Genomic DNA, 18,889 nt, shown 5'->3' with positions numbered 1-18,889 from the left:
GGACAAGTAATAGATAAGAGCATTTCACAGAAAAGAACATCAGAATACCTAATAGTCTAAATTGCAACTTGACCATATTATTAATCAGAAATATACTATGACACTGCATAATTTTGTCGTATACAAAGAGTATATCTTACTATTTAATAAGGTGACACAGAAAGCTTATTAAAAATAATGCTGAAGTAAATAACATTCATTTTACAGTTCAAATGACTATCCTGTTTTGCTTTCTAAATTAAAAGTTTTTCATGTATTCAGTTGTCTTTAAGAAGGGTAACATCTATACAGAAAAATAAAATATATTTTATTATATCTAAATAAATGCATATATTTAATTCATTTTTATTATTAGTATTTGCTTTAAAAAACACATTTATACACATGAACTCTATTGACGCACAACACATTGAGAGAAACACTTGTTGTGTCTATTTCAGAAATAAGTTAACTGATGTAGTGGAAACAGCTATAGCAATGGTTTGGCATTTCAAAGAAAATGACAAGTTGAATAATAGCTGTTGGAGGCAAATGCAATTCAAAATCACTTAAGAGAAATGTATTGTTAGTTCTAAATAGTATCTCAATAGATTCTCTAGCTATGAAGATCATATATTACTTGGCAATTCTAGGACTAACCAAATGCTGGGGGAAAAAAAAAATTCTCAGTTGGGAACACTGAAAAACAATTTGACCTGTGCCAGAGAAGCTCATAATTCAGAAGGTTAGCAGTTCTTAAGAATAGTTGTCTCACTAAAAACACCAAACAATTCATAATAAATACATACAATCAAAAGCCACTATCAACTTTTTTTATTTGTGTGTATGTATCTATACACTTAAATCTAGAGATTGTTTAAGTTAGCGTTTACATATTTTATATTAAGAAATACCTATAAAATTTAAGAGCCCAAGAATAAAAATGATAATTACTAAAAATGGGTATACAATGTATATACTAATAGACAATGTGAATTGAATAGATTTGACATACATAACAAATATCAGTTCGTGCAAAAATATTAAAAAATGCTATTTGAAAGCAAAGGAGGGAAATACCATACAAGAATATCCTGAAGTCCAAAAGAGGGTGTTGGAGTTTTAGAATTTGAAACCTGTTTTTACACTTTATTATTGTGGATTCTGTATACACTAGCCCCCATGTTATGGTGCCTGGCTCATTGCTCTTGAGGAAGATTACACCAGATGGTTCTAGTCAAAGCCTAAGGATTCCACTACCACCTATCTAATGGGGGAGGTGTCTGAGGCTGCAACACAGGATGAATGCTTCTGGGAAGAGAAAGGGGGCTGGGCTTAAATCACAACAGATACATGATCAGTGAGGGGTGAGACTGCCTGTAAATTATGTTTGGCTTTAAATATAAGGATTTCAATGTTTTATTAGTAATAAATCCACCTTCCTCCCCCCCCACCACCTTAAACACTGCTGTCAAAGCATGTATTAGTGACCCTGGACAAATGCTAGAAATCTTTGCCATCATTATTGCACAGGAAAAGCGTTGAAAGAATTCCAAGCAATTCATTCATGTCAAATTTGACAAAGCAAGTGAGAGGCCATGAGCAGAAAATGTCTAGCTCTAAGGAAGGAGTAAGAAAGCAAGTCTTCACTCCAGCCCCAATCCTAAAGAGAAGAACTTAATTTATTTCAGAATCAGTTTTTTAATATATGAAGTAAAGGAATTAAGTTAGGCTCTTCTAGTTGTAAGAAAGTAACCATCAGTCTCCCTAGCTATGAGAGTGACAACGAAAGCAGCATGTCAAATAAGTGTATTGTCAACATTAATTATAACCCATAACTAAGTTTCAGGTACTTTCTAAATTTAGTGCCACAGCTTTAAAACAAAACAACAATAACAGCTTCAATAAGCTACCAAAAGCATGACAAAATATACTTTTAAAACCAAGTTTAAAAATATTTACAAAAATTTTAAGAAAAATTCTACATAAATTACTTTTTGTGATTGGAAATAATGAAAAATGCTGCAAGTATAAAATAATCTACTTTATATTATTGAGCTCTTACTAGAGATAGCAAAGGATAAAAACTAACCTATGCATTTGAAATTTCAATTTGAAACATTTTAAACTCCATATGGTAATTTCTTTCTTGGTGGAAAAATATAATTTTTGCATGATTATTTGAGTTATATTTACAGAAAACCTTGCATAGAACTTGAAATTTCTCAAGGTAAGTAAGGAAACATAAGAAGCTTAGAGTAAATATCTCAAACACCTTAATTGAGGTTACAATTAAAACTGAGAGTATACTTTAAAAACTACTAGACTGCACAAAGTGCCACTAAACTGAACTGCAATCTGAATGACCTAAAAGTAAACAAATCTAATAGTGTTGTAATCTTTCACTTGAGAATGATAGAAAAAGAGAGAGAAATTTTTATTAGCATAGAGTATTTTCCTTTGACTTTTATAAACCCTAAGAATTGAGCAGCAATTCTTATTCAATTGAATAAGGAGCTGGGGATAAAGCTCAGTAGAAGAGTGCTTATCTTACATGTGTGAGACCCTGGGTTTGATTCTTAGCACTTCAAAAAAGTAAATAAATGAACACCTTTAAAAATCAAAAATTTTAATTTCTGGAGAATTTATGTTGTATTATGCTAAGGAAATCATAATATCCCTTTTTAAATATCTATATATAGATTATTCTCTTTAAATAGTTGTACAAAAGAGTTGCCATTCAACAGAGCAGTTTATGAATACAGTGGCTCCTCATCAATGTCACCCCTTTTAACAATTTCACCCACCCCACCCACCCTATCCCTTCCCTTGATTTTCTTAATTTTAATACTATCTTTTAAAAACCTATTCTTAATGCTTCCCACCTTTCTCTAAAATGAGTACCTGTAGTCTACCACTGTACTTCATATTATAAACACTTATTTTACATGTGTTCAGTAGAACTCCCAATATTGGCTTTATTATCCTACATACTTTAAGATAACTAAGCCCCCAAACTAGTTTCCTCCTAAAAAAAAAAAAAAAAAGCAATGTAATTCATTGAATTGAAATGTCCAAAATTTTTTATTGAATGAAATTTACTTAAAATAAACAGCTTAGGTTCCATAACCACAACCTGAATGTTGGTTCTGGTTTTCCCTGAGGAATAAATCTGGTGCAGAACAGATTCTCTTGTAATTGTCTTTAATTTCTAAGAAATAAAAATATTATTACTTAGAGTTAAATGTAGAAACAACACTGGTATACAATTTATGGAAATAAACATTTATTTATTTACCTGCTAAAAATTCAGGACATACTATTCAGAAAATCAATATATTCATTCAAATTTCTATTTTACAGAGAACTATTACATATTACTTGTCTGCTAAATAACAAACTCCCATGGTAGAAATGTTACCACTACATATATAACACTTAAAAGAAAGATAATTTGTTCTTTCATCAGGTGGAGGATAATACTTTTTCCATTCTAGAGTTTCTACTACTCAGCACTAAATGTTTAAGAAAGTATAAACTTACTTTTAAGAATTTTAAATATTTCTTCAGAAACTGATTATATAATAAACTCTGTCAATGGTTCCCAAAAGGAATAGTTTTTTAAAGAGATTGTGTGAATCTTTCATCCTTAGGTTTTATTAACACTTATGTTTACATTTGAACAGGATGTGTAATTTATATTGATTAGCATAATACCTATTTAAAGGCAAATCACAGAATCAAAGAATTCTGGGGTCAAAAGAGGCTTAGGAGACCATACAATGTAATTTTTCTTCGCTGTCTAAAGCCTCATATACCATTTTACAGATGAGGACACTAAAGACCAGAGAAGATATGTGCTTAGTTCAGAAGTTTCCCTTTATAAAAGTATAAAGATTCTGACTAGTATAACTTGTTTCTTATCAGACACAAGCATTTACAAAATGTCCCACTAGAATTTGGAAGGCTTTATATTTCAATATATTAGCACAAATGTAAAGTAATGAGGCTTGAATCTAAGAATCAAAACTGGGTTAAAGAAATGTACCTAAACTCTTAGTTCATGTGTCAGCCTTGTAGTTATCCCTATTTATTATATATTTTATTATGTATCACTAATATATAATTTGTGAATTTGAGGGGAAACTCATTGTTTAGCCCTCTAATGCTTTAAATGTTACACTAAATACTTTTATCATTAGACTGATATTTCATTAAGATATCTGTATTTGCAACAAAGAATTTTATTTATGAATTTATTTGTAAAGGCCTAAAGTCATGATACAATTTAAATAAACTGCAGATTTTCCAGTAAGGAATTTGCTATGTGGCAGCAAACATATGTCTTTAAGTTTAACTAATATCGAACTAAAAAAAAGTATATGAGAGCAACAAAAATCTGTATCAATAGCAATGAAAAATCAAGATACTCCATAGGATGATCACAAAGCCAATATTTTAATAACTCAAACACATGACAAAGGAAATACACAAAATATCATGTGCTAACATCTGGAATTAAAATTACTACAGCAAGGAAAATATAATAACCCTGAAAAGTAAATTATTAAATCACAGGACTTTATGATTGTTTTGCACATTAAAATGTTATTCTTATTCAGAGAATTTATTTCCATAAAAAATTCAATTATACTAGTAGTGTCTGTAAGAATGCAATGAGCATGATTACACAAAATACTATGTCCATTTCTATCTTCCATTAAATATTTATGAGCGTATGAGAAAGCATTATTAGGCCTTCCTTTTTTAAAGTGACAATGTGTAAGTGTCAAACTTTTACTAAAATGCTTTTATTGAAATCTGTGTTATAAAGATGAATTTTAACCAGATTGTTCATCTACAAATTCTTTCAGAATCTGAGTGATAGGAAATATACAAAAAAAAATGAGAGAAGGGAAGGGAAGAGGAGAAGGAGAGGAAAGAAGAGAGGAGAAGAGAAGAATGAAAATTCAGAGACACATGTAAGAGATAAAATACTAGCCTAATATTTCCCACTTAGGTGACTTTTATCTGTTTTATGGATAAGTCTCTGGATCCTGTGTCAATTAAGCTGCGCCACAAGATTCATCATCATATAAGATGCTTTAACTTGGCAACTGAAATTCTCAGTAAAAAATTGAGAGATGGGCCTGGAGAGAGTATGTCCTGAAGATATAAAATAATCTTCCAAGACCAGTAAGTCTATAGGAAATTATCCTCAGAGAATACAAATAAGGCAATATAGTTATGATTTAGGTATTCAGTACTAATACAGATGCATCCATTTAAAAAAAAACAGGCAACTAACTTTGTGGCCCCAGATGAACTTTAGGATATTTGTATTATATTCATTTTTCCATTGATCATTAATATTTTATGAAAAGTGAAAGTCACATAAAAATAAATTCTGTGATGTCTTTCATGTATCGATTTAAATATCTGCTATAATATTTACTTTAAAATGTAACCTAAAATAGAGTAAAATTAGCCCTAAGATGGAAAAGCTAAGAATCATAAATTCAAATAATACAGTAGCATAATTCCACAATACAGTGTAATCTACTTTATTGATCAACTGGAATATTATTTAAATACATTGCAGTCAACTTAAGAGAACTAAAATATGTTATTCCAGCCAAGTTGCTATGGGAATTTTTCAAATATCAAAATTTAAGTGACATTTAGTCATGCAAATCCATCATTAATTAAAAGCCATCACAAATTAAAACTGATTATTATAAGATGCTTATAAAATGCTGAAGTCTTTTACAACACATAAAGTCTATTTTTCTAGTTTGAAAATGCATCACAAATTATGCATAAAGTACATCCTCTTCAAAGTCCATTTAAAGGATTATAACAAACTTAAATTTCTTATTACTCAACATTTAAGTTATTCGTGCAAAATATTTATAAATTATCAAAAGAAAGTTAATGTATGCATGCTAATCCTAAGAACATCAATGTTGCTGTTTTTCTTCAAGTTTTAGAACAATGTTCTGTTAGTAAGCATACAAATTGCTTCTAATTTGGCTACATGGGATATGATTCGTTTGAAACCAAGCAGTTGGAGGAAGTGGTATTGCAATCTCATCCTTTTCATAAAACCTACCAATGAAAAGGTCAAATAAATAATCTGTATGGTACTATTCTACTACTAAGAAAAAGCACACATTCTACACCTAAGCTGTGCCGAGGCTAAAAGTGTAAAAGAAGTACCTAGTTACCCACAAAACATAATATTCTGGTTAAAAGTCATTTTCAAATAACAAATGTTAATGTAAGGTCAATTAACAAATACATATTAGATATTTTGGGGAAAATTCAAGCATCTTATATTTCAGGTTTTTAAAAATGTATGCTGATGAAATTTTATCTTTTATGAATCTGTCAAATCAATTAAAAACTTACATCATTAAAAAATTTCCATGTTTAAAACTCAAAATTGTCTTAGTTCTTGTGTTCACATAGCCAAATGGAAAATATCAGAGTAACACAGACTTGTATGTGCATACAAATTAAAGTTAACACAACTAATGTTTTTAAAAATTCATATATATGTAGCTTTTCCTACTGGTATATGACAAGGTATGATGCTTTATAATTATTACTAAGTAACAAGCAATACTCAGAATACATTTTATACTTCATTAAACCACCATTGAGGCCCATACAGTATACAGCAAATGATGCTGGAAACTACCTTCACTCTTGTAAACCACACTCCCTTCTAATCTTATTTGGATGAAGCAGCTAGAGGGTAAATGGTAACATACACTTAAGTAAGCCTTCGTATGAGAAATAAATTATATCAAGTATTATTTTTTGAACTCAGAAATGAAGGAAAGGGTTGTTAAGATAGCATATTTACTAAGAAAATAATTTTGTAAGAAATAAGTTGCTGTCACAAAAGAGGCTTGCCAGGTATTTCCTTTAAGTATGTTATATAAGCATCTATCTATAGAATCATGTTGTGACACAGAAATTAGTCTATGGTACTGAATCACATGAAAGGACCACAGAAAAATCTAAAGGTAGGAAAAATGTTTCCCTGAACAACATTACTGTGATTTTAGTGGCATTTAGAAGCCCTAATATATTTGTAAGCATTAAGAGAGACTGGGGCATTCTGACTGACCCGGATACATTGCAAATTGCCTTTGTATAAATAACTTTCAGATTTAAGTTTCTAACAAATATTATTTCCTCTTTGATTCTACCAAATGCAATTCTAAAACTTGAAAATGACTTGATGTAGAAGAAGCCACAGAAAGGTCTTCAGAAGCAGACACATATTAAATATTAATTATAATGATTACTGTCGTCTTTGTAGTGATTAAATGTTATTATGTAGGAATGCTAATTAAGACATAAAGTGACTAGTTAATTGCAAATGCACTGTGAAGAAATATAGTTGTACTTCTGAATTTAATAGCAACTCCAGCCTGAGGACTAGGCCAAAACAGACTGTAGTTCTATTTTCTAAAATGCTGACATTTGAGCAAATGTTCCCATGGAATGTTTGCTTGATTCGTGGACTGACATTTCCTCTTTGTAACTTGCTTAACTAAAAAGGAGACAGGCAGACCAAACTCTACAGTACCCGCAGGCAGCAAGTCCATTACTTGCTGCTGAAACTTGTGTATGGTTTCTCTTTTACAACTTCTCTCTTCCCTACCGCCCCTCAGCCTTCACTATATCTTTGTTTTGACATGCACATTATCTTAACTGATTTCAATCATCTTATAGGAGTGGATGACATACCTTAAAAGATTAAGGTTTCCCACCTAGGACTTGTCCAGAATTCAGTATACTATAGCTTCCCATAGCCTTCTTCATTCTCCTTCCTATACCATGTGTTAACAATAGTAGCTTTCTTTCTTATTTTAGGTTTAACTATAGCTGAACTGATGGAAGTCAAGTTTGTATTGTCACTCATCTTTCATTCTAACTACAGGGTTGACCTCCCTTGTCTGTAACACTTTGCTGCCATCTATGTGTATGAACGAGCACAACATCTTCTATAAATGAAAATGCCAGTCATTTGGAAAGGGGAAAAGAAGCTAGCTTCAGGAACAATTTGCTTCTCACAACAAAGTGCAGGAGTTTGTTGAGAATTTCTATTGTGTCTACTGCGAAGCAACTTTACAAAACTAAAAATCTACTGAAGGTACATTACTTAACATTTAATTAAATTAATTTAATCAGGGTATCAAGTTTGATGTAGTTACACTGAAAAAAAAAGGTAAAACAAAAAGTCATCTAAAGTAACTTAAAATAATTTTAATAAATTACTTTTTTGCCAAATTGAATTCTATCTTGTCAAGAGATAGGATTAAATGACTACTTAACCAAAATACTTCTGTATTAGTTATTATCAAGCAAATAAATAAACTACTCACAGCATTTAAACAAATAATATCTAACTATTGTGATGTAATAACTGGGTAACCACTATCAAACATTAAAACACTTCTTTTCTAGGGAAGATGAAGAAATCTATCAGAGCACAGCAGAGAACCTCTCAGCTAGACTGTGAATTGTCCTAATAAGTTTCAGTGCCAAAAGTATACACATGTACACATGGCACGTACACGTGTACACCACACACACACAAACACACACTCTGTGAGAAATATGAAATGGTAGCACAGACAAAACTATCCTCTATACCGATTAATCCACAGAAAAAGAGAGGAGTTCTTTCCAGTCAAAACTATTGATATGTGTTAACAGTCCCATAAACTATCCTTTAAAGGTTAAAGTTTTATTTTGTAAATATTACTATTTTCTAAAAAGCTGAGTAGGAATGGAAGCAGAGAGAAGACTAAGAAAAATGCTGACCTTGATATATCAGAGAAAATGAGGACTTCAACAGTATTTTGTTTTGTTTTTTGTTTTTTGTCAGTAGTGGGGCCTGAACTCTGGATCTGGGTGTTGTCTCTCAGCTCTTCAACTCAAGTTAGAGCCCTACCACAGGGCCACTTCCAGTTTTCTGTTGGTTATTTGGAGACGAGTCTCACAGACTTTCCTGCCCAGGCTGGCTTTGAACCCCAACCCTCCGATTTCAGCCTCCTGAGTAGCTAGGATTACAGATGTGAGCCACAGGTGCTAGCTGACTTCAACAGTTTTTAAGTCAAAATAAAAATTTAGCTAACAATATGAGTTCAAACCACACCTGCTTGTGTTCTACCTATCTGCATAATTAGTCGAGACTATTATCTCTGTAAAGATTTAATCAAGACTGTAACAAGTATGCATCACTTAAAATATAACATTTTCTAAGGAACTTCAAGTCATTTTAACATGCCAAACCATTACTTCATACAGTTTTTTGAAAATAAAGCAAAATCAGACTCATTGCATACTTTTAAAATTAACATCTCTAAACTATACTGTCATACATTGTGTGACATTCCTAAAAAAAACAACAAGCCTGGTACCAATGTCTCATACCCATAACCCTAGCTATTCCGGAAGCTAAGACCTGATGATTTGTTTAGGGACATACAAATCCAAGAGACTCTTATTTCCAATTAACCAGAAAAACGCTGAAAATGAAAGTGTGGCTCAAATGGTAGAGAGTCAGCTGTGAGGGGGGAAGAGGGGGAGGGGCTGGGAAGGTGGCTCAGTGGTAGAGCGCTTGCCTTGCATGCATGAGGCCTTGGGTTCGATTACTCAGCACCACATAAGCAAAAAGAAAAAAAAAAAGCCGAAGTGGCGCTGTGGCTCAAGTGGTAGAGAACTAGCCTTGAGCTGAAGAGTTGAGGGACAGTGCCCAGGCCCAGAGTTCAGGCCCCACGACCTGACGCCCCCCCAAAGAGAGAGAGAGCCCCACTTACTCCCCCCCCCCACACACACCACATGCACACACAAATCCTATGTACATTTTTCAAAAATGGGAATCTAATACATTAAAACAGTTTCATTACAATTTTTTTCTTGCTGGCATTGATAAGGTAAGTTAATGATGTATAGTAGAAATTATTAGAGAAATTATGATGCCTTTAATGACTTTAAATTAAGAAAGATTTCATTTTATTTTATTTTAATTTTTTTATCTTTATTTTTTTGGTCGGTCATGGGGCTTGAACTCTGGGCTTGGACATTGTCCCTGCGCTCTTCAGCTCAAGGCGAGCACTCTACCGCTTGAGCTACGGAGCCACTTCCGTTTTTTTAATCTAGTGGTTTATTAGAGATAAGAAAGAGTCTCACGTCTTACCTGCCCGGGCTGGCTTTGAACCGTGATCCTCAGATCTTAGCCTCCAGAGTAGCTAGGATTATAGGCGCCTGGCTCATTTTATTTTATTATTCCAAGTTTAAGAATCTAAATTTAAGAAAGGAAATCTTATAAACTCTACCTGTACTAAAAGAATAAACTTGGAATCACATTTAATCAAGCTTTATTAGGTCTTTTTTTTAAAAAAGCTAAACTTAATTCCTTATTTGTACACAACTTCAGGAAGTAGGCAGATATATCTGCCTACTTATACACAATTATTTGTCTATAATATAATTTAGACAAACTACATATTCTCATTTAATTAGCAATCCTAAAACCATTTCTATTCATTATTAAAAGTTTTACTCACAATACATTTACTACTTGCTCACCATTTTTATTAATAAATATATTTAGGATTTGATATAAAGGTAAACTTGCAGATTTACCCATTTGTATTAATTTTAGTTTAATGTGTAAAAAGAACTGTTACTATATTAAAATACTACTACTTAGGATTTACTTAGTAAACAAGCCACTACTGTAAATACATTAATTGTACAAAACCAAACAAACATACCTTTGTGTGGTCCACTAATCCCAAAGTTCCAAACATTATAACTGTTATCAAAATTACAATACTACATAGATCTAATAAAACAGAACAATCTGTTTGAACAGGAAGAGAAAAACTCTCCCATATAAATTCTTAATGGATTATAAGGAACTTTTTTAAGTGGCTTTAGATTTGAATTCAACTGCTCAAATCTCAAGCTTCTAAGAAGAATTTGAGCCAGATGACACACAGGGACCCACTAGCAATATACACTCTCACCTTACAAATATGACATAAAAGGTGTCAAATTTGCTCCACAGAACTTACTAGCCATGTTTATATTAGCAATTTGTGTACTATAAACACAAATATTAAAATATAAAATGAAAAGGATCACACATTGCAATTTTGCTCTCTAATAACCTGTGATTACAACTATGTACGTTAAATATCATAAGGCTCTGCCAGCAGATGAGGGGACAAAAAATCTGGCTTGTAGCAAAAAGCAAACTCACAACTTTACTTAATTAAATCACATAAGATTACAAGCACCCAGTGTTGTTCCATTCACTACCACTCAATTCCCCCATAGAAGCTAAGATTTCCAGAACCAGACATTACAGTATACATGGATATTGATATTAGGTGTAAGTGCAAACCCATCATACAAATTCTCATGTTTCCAAGTTTGCTGTTTACCAAAATAAAGCTTTCTGCTCAAATTTGAATAATTTGATATTGGATGTTGCCCTGAGCATATCAGAGAATTATACCTGATAATATGATGATTTCCTCAAAGGCTTGATATGATAGTGTACCTTGCATTGTTGTATTTGGGGAACTTCCTAGCTATGTAAATACTACTCATCTGGTATTAATTACAAAAATTCCCTCTAGTAAGAAAAAAATGTTTTTATTAACTCAAACCTATTGTTCACTGTAAATGATGGGAATGACAAGAGAGGTAAAATTTCTCTCATAGTTCAATGACACCTTCCCTCCCACCACCCTTATTCTTGGTCTTCTCAGGTTAGTAGCACAGACTGATTAGCATCATCCCTTGGTTTCAGACTAGAAAGAACATAGCTGTCCATCAACTGGCAACCTCAGGAAGACATTTGTAAAACAAGGACTTGAACTAGGCCAATGCCAAGAGTTTTGCCACTTCAGAATTCTATCACTCATGTAATAAAAAACAAGAGCCTCAAACATCATTTCCCCTCTTTAGACTATGTCACACAAGCTAATGGTAGGAACTACTGACATTAGAGCAAGGGAAACAGTCTTGCCTGACATTTCAAACAGCAGCTGAGACAAATAGCAGGCTTCATCCAAAGCAGAAGCATCCATGATGGACACATTAACCATGTATCCTTAATCCCTCCACTTTTCTGGACAACCTGCATTTGTTAGCCTAAACTGTACAGAGAGCTCTTGGTGGAGGTGTGAGAAGTATCCAGTTGGTATTTCTTTTTCTCCTTTTTAACTATATTTATTGTTGGCTACTCCCTCAAGATTGGAGTGCCACCATTTCCAGGAATTACTGCTACAAATAAAATGGTCAAGAAGGCCTTGTCTTGATGTTGTTCAAGAAAATAAGTAGTACTTAGAGAAAGACTGTTACACTCAAGTGCAAACACAATAGCCCATAGATAAAAATCACATTGTAACATAAGTGATTCACTGCATGGATAAGAAAATGAGCCTTAGAAAGGCTGTTTCCTGCCCAAGTGCATGATGACACCAGCGCATGATGCTATCAGAATCTAAAACAAAAGAAAACTCCAAGTCTCTGTTGTTTGTTGGAGTGTAAAGAAGGGATGATGTAACTGTGCGGGAAGTTTCACAGTATGTTACAGGAATTCTAATGTGCACCCCTATTTGAGAGCCCTTGAGTGAACTTGAGAATTTCACATGAGAATAAATCATCTTTTGCCCTATAGTATTGTATTTCAGATACAGGACAAGAAGTCTTCCCCACCACATCCTACCTAGAGCTCAGTAGAAGGAAGTCACCAGAGAGGAGAGGTAGATGGCCATATTCACAAATGTGTCATGATGAACCCTACCATGCAAATATATGGGCCACGAGGCCAAGACCTGATCCAAGCTAAAGATTTTCCTTTTAATAGCAATAGTGTGTTCTCTACCATCTGTTTGATTTTCCTATTATTCACACCTCCTTTCCAAGCTCCTCAAGATCCAAAATAAATGAATGAATGATTAAGAACACAAAAGAACAATCCCTCTCTAATGTTGCTCTGTTTTTAATAGGCCATCTCCCACCTTTGCTATAATTGCACAGTAAAGGGCCACTGTTATTGCCGTATTGTTTTGTTCCATAATTGGGTCAGCCAGGAACTAAACCAGATGTTCAGCCATAGACACTTGCCTTTCCCCAACATAATGCAATTCTCCCAATGCATTTAGTCACTTTCCCTCCTCTCAATTAGGGAATCCAAGAAGTTAAAATTTGGACAATAGCTATCAAGCTATAAATTTCAATTAAGAACCTCCAGGAAAAAGCCATTGGAATGTCAGTTCTTTAGCTTAGGTAATTAAATTGCTTTGGCACTTTTCCAGGACCGACTAATTTAATTCCCATGTCTGTTTTCAGTCCCAACTCCATTCCCTGTACTGGCTTTTCTGCTCACCTCCCTATGATTCTAACTTGGTGCCTGATCACTACTATACCAGCCCCTTGGCTTGTATCAACTCTGCTTTGTGACCAGTTTCCTGAGCCTGAGGTCTCCTCAAGGAGAACTATATAGGCTTTATATAGGCTTGTTTCTTTTTAAGCAACTATGTTCAGAATCTGCTAGCTCGTACCACATACATGTGTGAGGAAATTTCAGTTCCCATTCTCCTACTCTGAGGCACTCAGGCTTTCTTGCTGTCATAAAATTAAATTAAATTAGATTAAACAAGTAATAGAGAATTGAAAGGGAAAGTAATGAAGAGAGAAGTAAAGTTACTCATACTGAATAAGACAAAGTTAAAGAAAGACACAATGGTCTTTAACACGGACAAGGGATTTAAAAACACTTCTCACAACTAATTGCGACTTTCTATCTCCAGTAAGTACATAAGGGAAAGAAATGAATATAAGAAGAAATTTACCTATGTGGTAAAAGACAGTAAGTACTGAGAACTATTTCTATCAGAATTGCTTCTGGTAGAAAGAATCATTTTCGTTATTGATTTTTTTTTTGTAAATTACACAATATGAAGATCTGTGTTCTAACCCTGGATCTAGCAATAATAACAAATGTAATGGCAAAATATGACTTTGAGTAGATGACTTGATTTGTAGAAATGAAAATCATAATAAATTATTAAGTAATGTTAAATTATTATTTCCTTACATGTCTAATATTCTATGCCTGCCTAGTTCTCATACCTTTGAATAGATGCAAGGCAATTCCAGTATGACATTGTGAGATGAATATTATTTATGGATATGTTCACTGTGGAAAGATCTCAGCCAAAATTATGAATGTAAGAATGATTTCAGATTATCAAAAAAGCTAAGAGAAATAGGACAAAGGCAAAGCTGTGACAATAGTGAATGTTGACTGGATCAGAAACACTATTTACAAAGGAAAATAAAAATAATAACCGCAAAAGAAGCAAGTTCCTAAAACATCTTCTCTATCAAAATGGGCAGGACTACAATTAGTCATTTATTCCTACTTGGATGATGTCATCATACTAGGTTTAACTGCTTTTAATAACTAGAACTTTTCAGTGATCTCTCACTTTCTCCCACGTAAGACCAAATCAGTCTCTCAATGACTTATTCAATGAGTCATAATTTTTCTGTTTATATTCAGAAAAATGTCTTCAGTCAGTATTTCCCAGACTGCTATGGGTTCATTCCAAGAACCAATTTTTTCTTCATGGGTTTCCTACAGGAAACCAGACCAACTTCCTATTATTTTATTTTCCTTGCTTTTAGCATACCATAGCCCACATCAAATTAACTGGGAGTGAGAGTGATATAAGACTTTTACACCACCCAAAGAGAAGCCAACATAAACAATGCCCAATCTAAAAGTCACAGATTCAAAATTAAATATAAAATGCAGTGTTTGAAGCATCTTCCAAAAAGAACCAAACAATACTTATTTTTATTATTCTAATTACAAGCATCCCACCATAAGAACTTTTCTAATTAAAAATATTGTTTATGAACACAGTTAATCCTACAAAGGTGATTAATACAAAGAAGTTCATTGTAATAAATAAGTGTTGTTTTCCATCTTAATTTCTGAATAAGCTACTAGAGAAAAAACAACTAAAACTCCCAACACTGACTAGGGACAGAACAGCATATCCCAACTGCCTGGTAGATACACAGAGTGAGTACCGGGGCCTTTATCCCAATGCCCTCCCACATGGAAATTGCCCATAAAAAGAATCAACTTGTCTTTTGATCACAGCAAGAACAAAAGTATGCAAAATATGATTTAAAATGACATGCTAATTGTGGCTATATTCGTCTTTCCATTCTAAATGAAGGCATTGTTTTAGATTTTTGGAGCTTATGTTGTCATTAACCAATAACAGAACTACTTCATATCAAATATGGAAGTTAATACATTAAAAGAAGAAAGTCTAAAGTTCATACATTAAAAGAAGATTGTCTACAAGAATGCTCTCAAGGCAAATACTCTACATGGATAAACCAAAAACCCTGAAACAGAACAATGGTTCTCTACATGTGGGCCCCAGGCTAGGGTCAGCATGCACCATTCTAGAGATAGAAATTTTCATATCTAGCTTGGACCTAAAATTTAAAATATTCTTGGGAAAGGCCTAACAACCTAGAGAAGATGGTGATATGAGCTTCACTTATCATATTCTCTCTCATCCTTCCAGCAGGAAATTCTAGAAAATAATGTACTCACTCTACATGATACTCACTATACCACAACTAATAAAACTCCTGTGTTCTGGCTTTTTCTGTGCCATTACTAATACCTTTTTAAAAGTTTTATGTTAGACAGAGGATGTAGCTCAATGGTACAGCATATAGCTGAAAAGTAGGTAATCTTGGGTTCTACTCCCAATAATACAAGAGTAAAAAAATAAGAGGTAAAAGCCACTACTCTATTGCCAGTGACTATGCTCAATCCTCTCTGCTTTATACTCATCAACTCCCACTTGATATGGCCTAAGTTCTCAACTTCAAGACAAAATTCCACCTACTTTCTTCACCCTCATTTCTGCCATCAGCCCAACTCTTCCTCCTGGTACTCTCTAAATATAGGCTCATTCTGTAGTCTCTCCACTTTGCATGGCTGAGTACTTCTCTTAAGCATCAAACATATTTTAACAACCTCATGACCTGCTCTGAGTGTTCTTCAAATACTTACATAAAACCATCTTGTATATTTCCATCAATTATTTGATACCTTGAGCATGGAGCTTTCGCCCCTCCCTGGTGACCACAGCTAGTGGGCAGAGACGTTAAGCCCCACCAGACATTTGGTTATATCTACTTGCTCCTTTCTCTAATGCTGTCCTCATTCCAATGTCTTCTTCAGTGGCACCTCTAGATTATGACCTCTAAGACATTAAGTGTGAATATATTTCTTCCCTGTTCAAAACTCAAAGACTTCCCAGACATAGTCTAGCTCTCTATCTAGACCATTTTCACATTTCCTCTTCAATATATTTTTTGTTCAGCTAATCGTACAAATGCCTATCATATTGCCCATGAATTTCTTCACCTCTAATTCTTGGCTTTATGTTACTATCTCCATTTCAACTCTGTTTTCCACTATAGCTATACATTCCTTCCATAGGTTTCAAGACTAGAGCCATGCATCATAGCACCCTGACACCATCCATCATTCCTTAGATGGATACTCCCCCCGCCTCACTATGCTCTAAAGACTTAAAGACTCTGTGCCAGCTTTTGGCACTTGCCACCAACACTCGTATTAAAGTTGAAACCCTCTTCAGCAGAAGTATATTTCATATATCTCCCAACCTTCCACTATACCATGCATGGTACAAGTACTTTGAATGAGCTATGCACTGAACGAGTATGTGTGAAAGGATTAAACAACCTTACAAACCAAAATGCTTCATAAAGCACCATTCCTTTAGGAAAAGGAGAAAAAAAACTACAAGAACATAAAATTTCACAACTGTAATAATTTAGAAGAATTTGTATAAATCAATATTCCTCATACAATGGTATCAAACACCAGTGTGTTCACTGACTAAAGAAAATATGACATGCTTTTAACTTTTTAAAGAAAAGACAGGGAAGGGATTTTATATAAGTGAAAATTTATAGAAATTTCCTCATCTTCTCACCATGCTCATTTATAGCTTCTAGAAGTAGCAAACTACCTACAATTTAAAAGGAAACTTCATGCCAGGCACTGGTAGCTCCTCCCTGTAATTCTTGCTACTTAGAAGGCTGAGATCTGAAGACTACAATTCAAAGCCATTCCAGGCAGGAAAGTCTGTGGGAATTTTTATCTCCAATTAGCCACTAAAAAGTCAGAAGTGGAGCTATGGTTCAAGTGGTAAAGTGCTATAGCCTTGGGTAAAAAAAACTTGGGGACAGAGCCCAGGCTCTAAGTTCAAGCCCCAGCACCACCACAGACACACACAAAAAAAGGGAACCTCTTAATGGCAGGGAAACTGAATAACAAAGTACTCACTCCAAAATACTATGTTTTGTCTGAAAGATATTGTCATGGCTGATCAATAAGGTCAAAACACAGCCAGTAAATCATAATGGAGAAGACAGGCTGACTGCTTCAATTATAGAAAATGAAACCATCATTTCTGAAATGGCAGAGTTGTTGCTTCTTCATAGGGAAGAGAAGAGATAAACTTTCAAACAGAAGAAGCATGACACGCTGGGCGCCAGTGGCTCACGTCTGTAATCCTAGCTACTCAGGAGATCGGAGGATCGCAGTTCAAAGCCAACTTGGGCAGGAAAGTCCATGAGACTCTTATCTCCAAAAAACCACCAGAAAACTGGAAGTGGCGCTGTGCTCAGAGGTAGAGCACTCGTCTTGAGCTGAAGAGCTGAGGGACAGCGCCCAGGCCCAGAGTTCAAGCCCCATGACCACCACCACCAACAACAGTAACAACATAAAGAAAAAAGTATGACGCCCTTTCAAAATGGAAGAACACACTGAAAATCAGTCAACAAAACAGCTCCACTCAAACCTAAAAAGTGATGCTTTCCAAATTTTAAACCTAGATATAAGACAGAATTACCATAGATTAAGAAAGTGAAAGGGGCTAGGTGTACAGCTTTAATATAGTGTGTGTTTAGCATGTGTGAGATCCTGATTTCAACCCTCAGAACCAAAAAAGGTGGAAGAGGGGATTGTTTTTCCTAGACATTCTTCAAGGTTAACACTTTAGAGAAAAACATACTATAAGGACTAACACTCACTTTTTGAATTTACTGTTATAAGACTGAGTTTATTGCAATACTTCATTAGATTGAGCTCATAATTTCTTCCTTAAAGGAGCAAAGGTATACCATCTTTTACATTGTTCACACAAAACTGGAAAAACATCACTTTACATATGCCTTTAAATAAAACTGTGTAATTATTCACTAAGCCATAAAAACTGTTAAGATTTTTCTGGACTGGTTTGGTTTCTGCTTTTTTAACTTAGGAGTTATTTGCTTTTATTTCTAAGTCCCACAACCTTCCTGAGTGAAAAAAAATATAAATAAAATCTAGATGATTTCTGGTTTCAGATTTCATTCACCCAAGAGCAATATAATACAGCCACCAAGATATGAGTCAAGCAGATGCTTAAGTCTGGAAAGGGCTTCTTAGGTATACTGTGATTTGTTCCAGAAAGAATGAGTAAAGAAGATAGTCCCAATACCTGAGAATCTGAGCACAGAGAAGTCATACTGAGGAAGAAGAGGCTAAAAGCTTTCTTCCACTGATCTTTACTATTCAAAACAAAAAGTTAGTTCAGCTAATTTTAACATCCATGAGGGCAGAAAAAAATATTCTCTCAGTCTGTCATATAGCCACCACAAAACTTAATGTTAAAGGTTTTATTGTTACATCTTCTAGCATTTTATAAGAATACCTTATTCACAATGATGGAAAATGGCAGCAAAACCATCT

At 34.0% G+C, this 18,889-nt stretch overlaps 1 protein-coding gene across 1 annotated transcript in view; it reads right to left on the bottom strand.

The window, feature by feature from the left end:
• Positions 1-18,889, bottom strand: part of Gmds (GDP-mannose 4,6-dehydratase) — a 551,474-nt gene that overhangs the window by 423,643 nt on the left and 108,942 nt on the right. The window lies entirely within an intron of this gene.

The sequence above is a fragment of the Dipodomys merriami genome, unplaced genomic scaffold, assembly GCF_024711535.1.
Source record: "Dipodomys merriami isolate MVZ:Mamm:240054 unplaced genomic scaffold, mDipMer1.0.p SCAF_16, whole genome shotgun sequence".
Classification (NCBI taxonomy): Eukaryota; Metazoa; Chordata; class Mammalia; order Rodentia; family Heteromyidae; genus Dipodomys; species Dipodomys merriami.
Note: the sequence above shows the minus strand (reverse complement) of the source record. Positions and strands in the feature narration are given on the sequence as shown.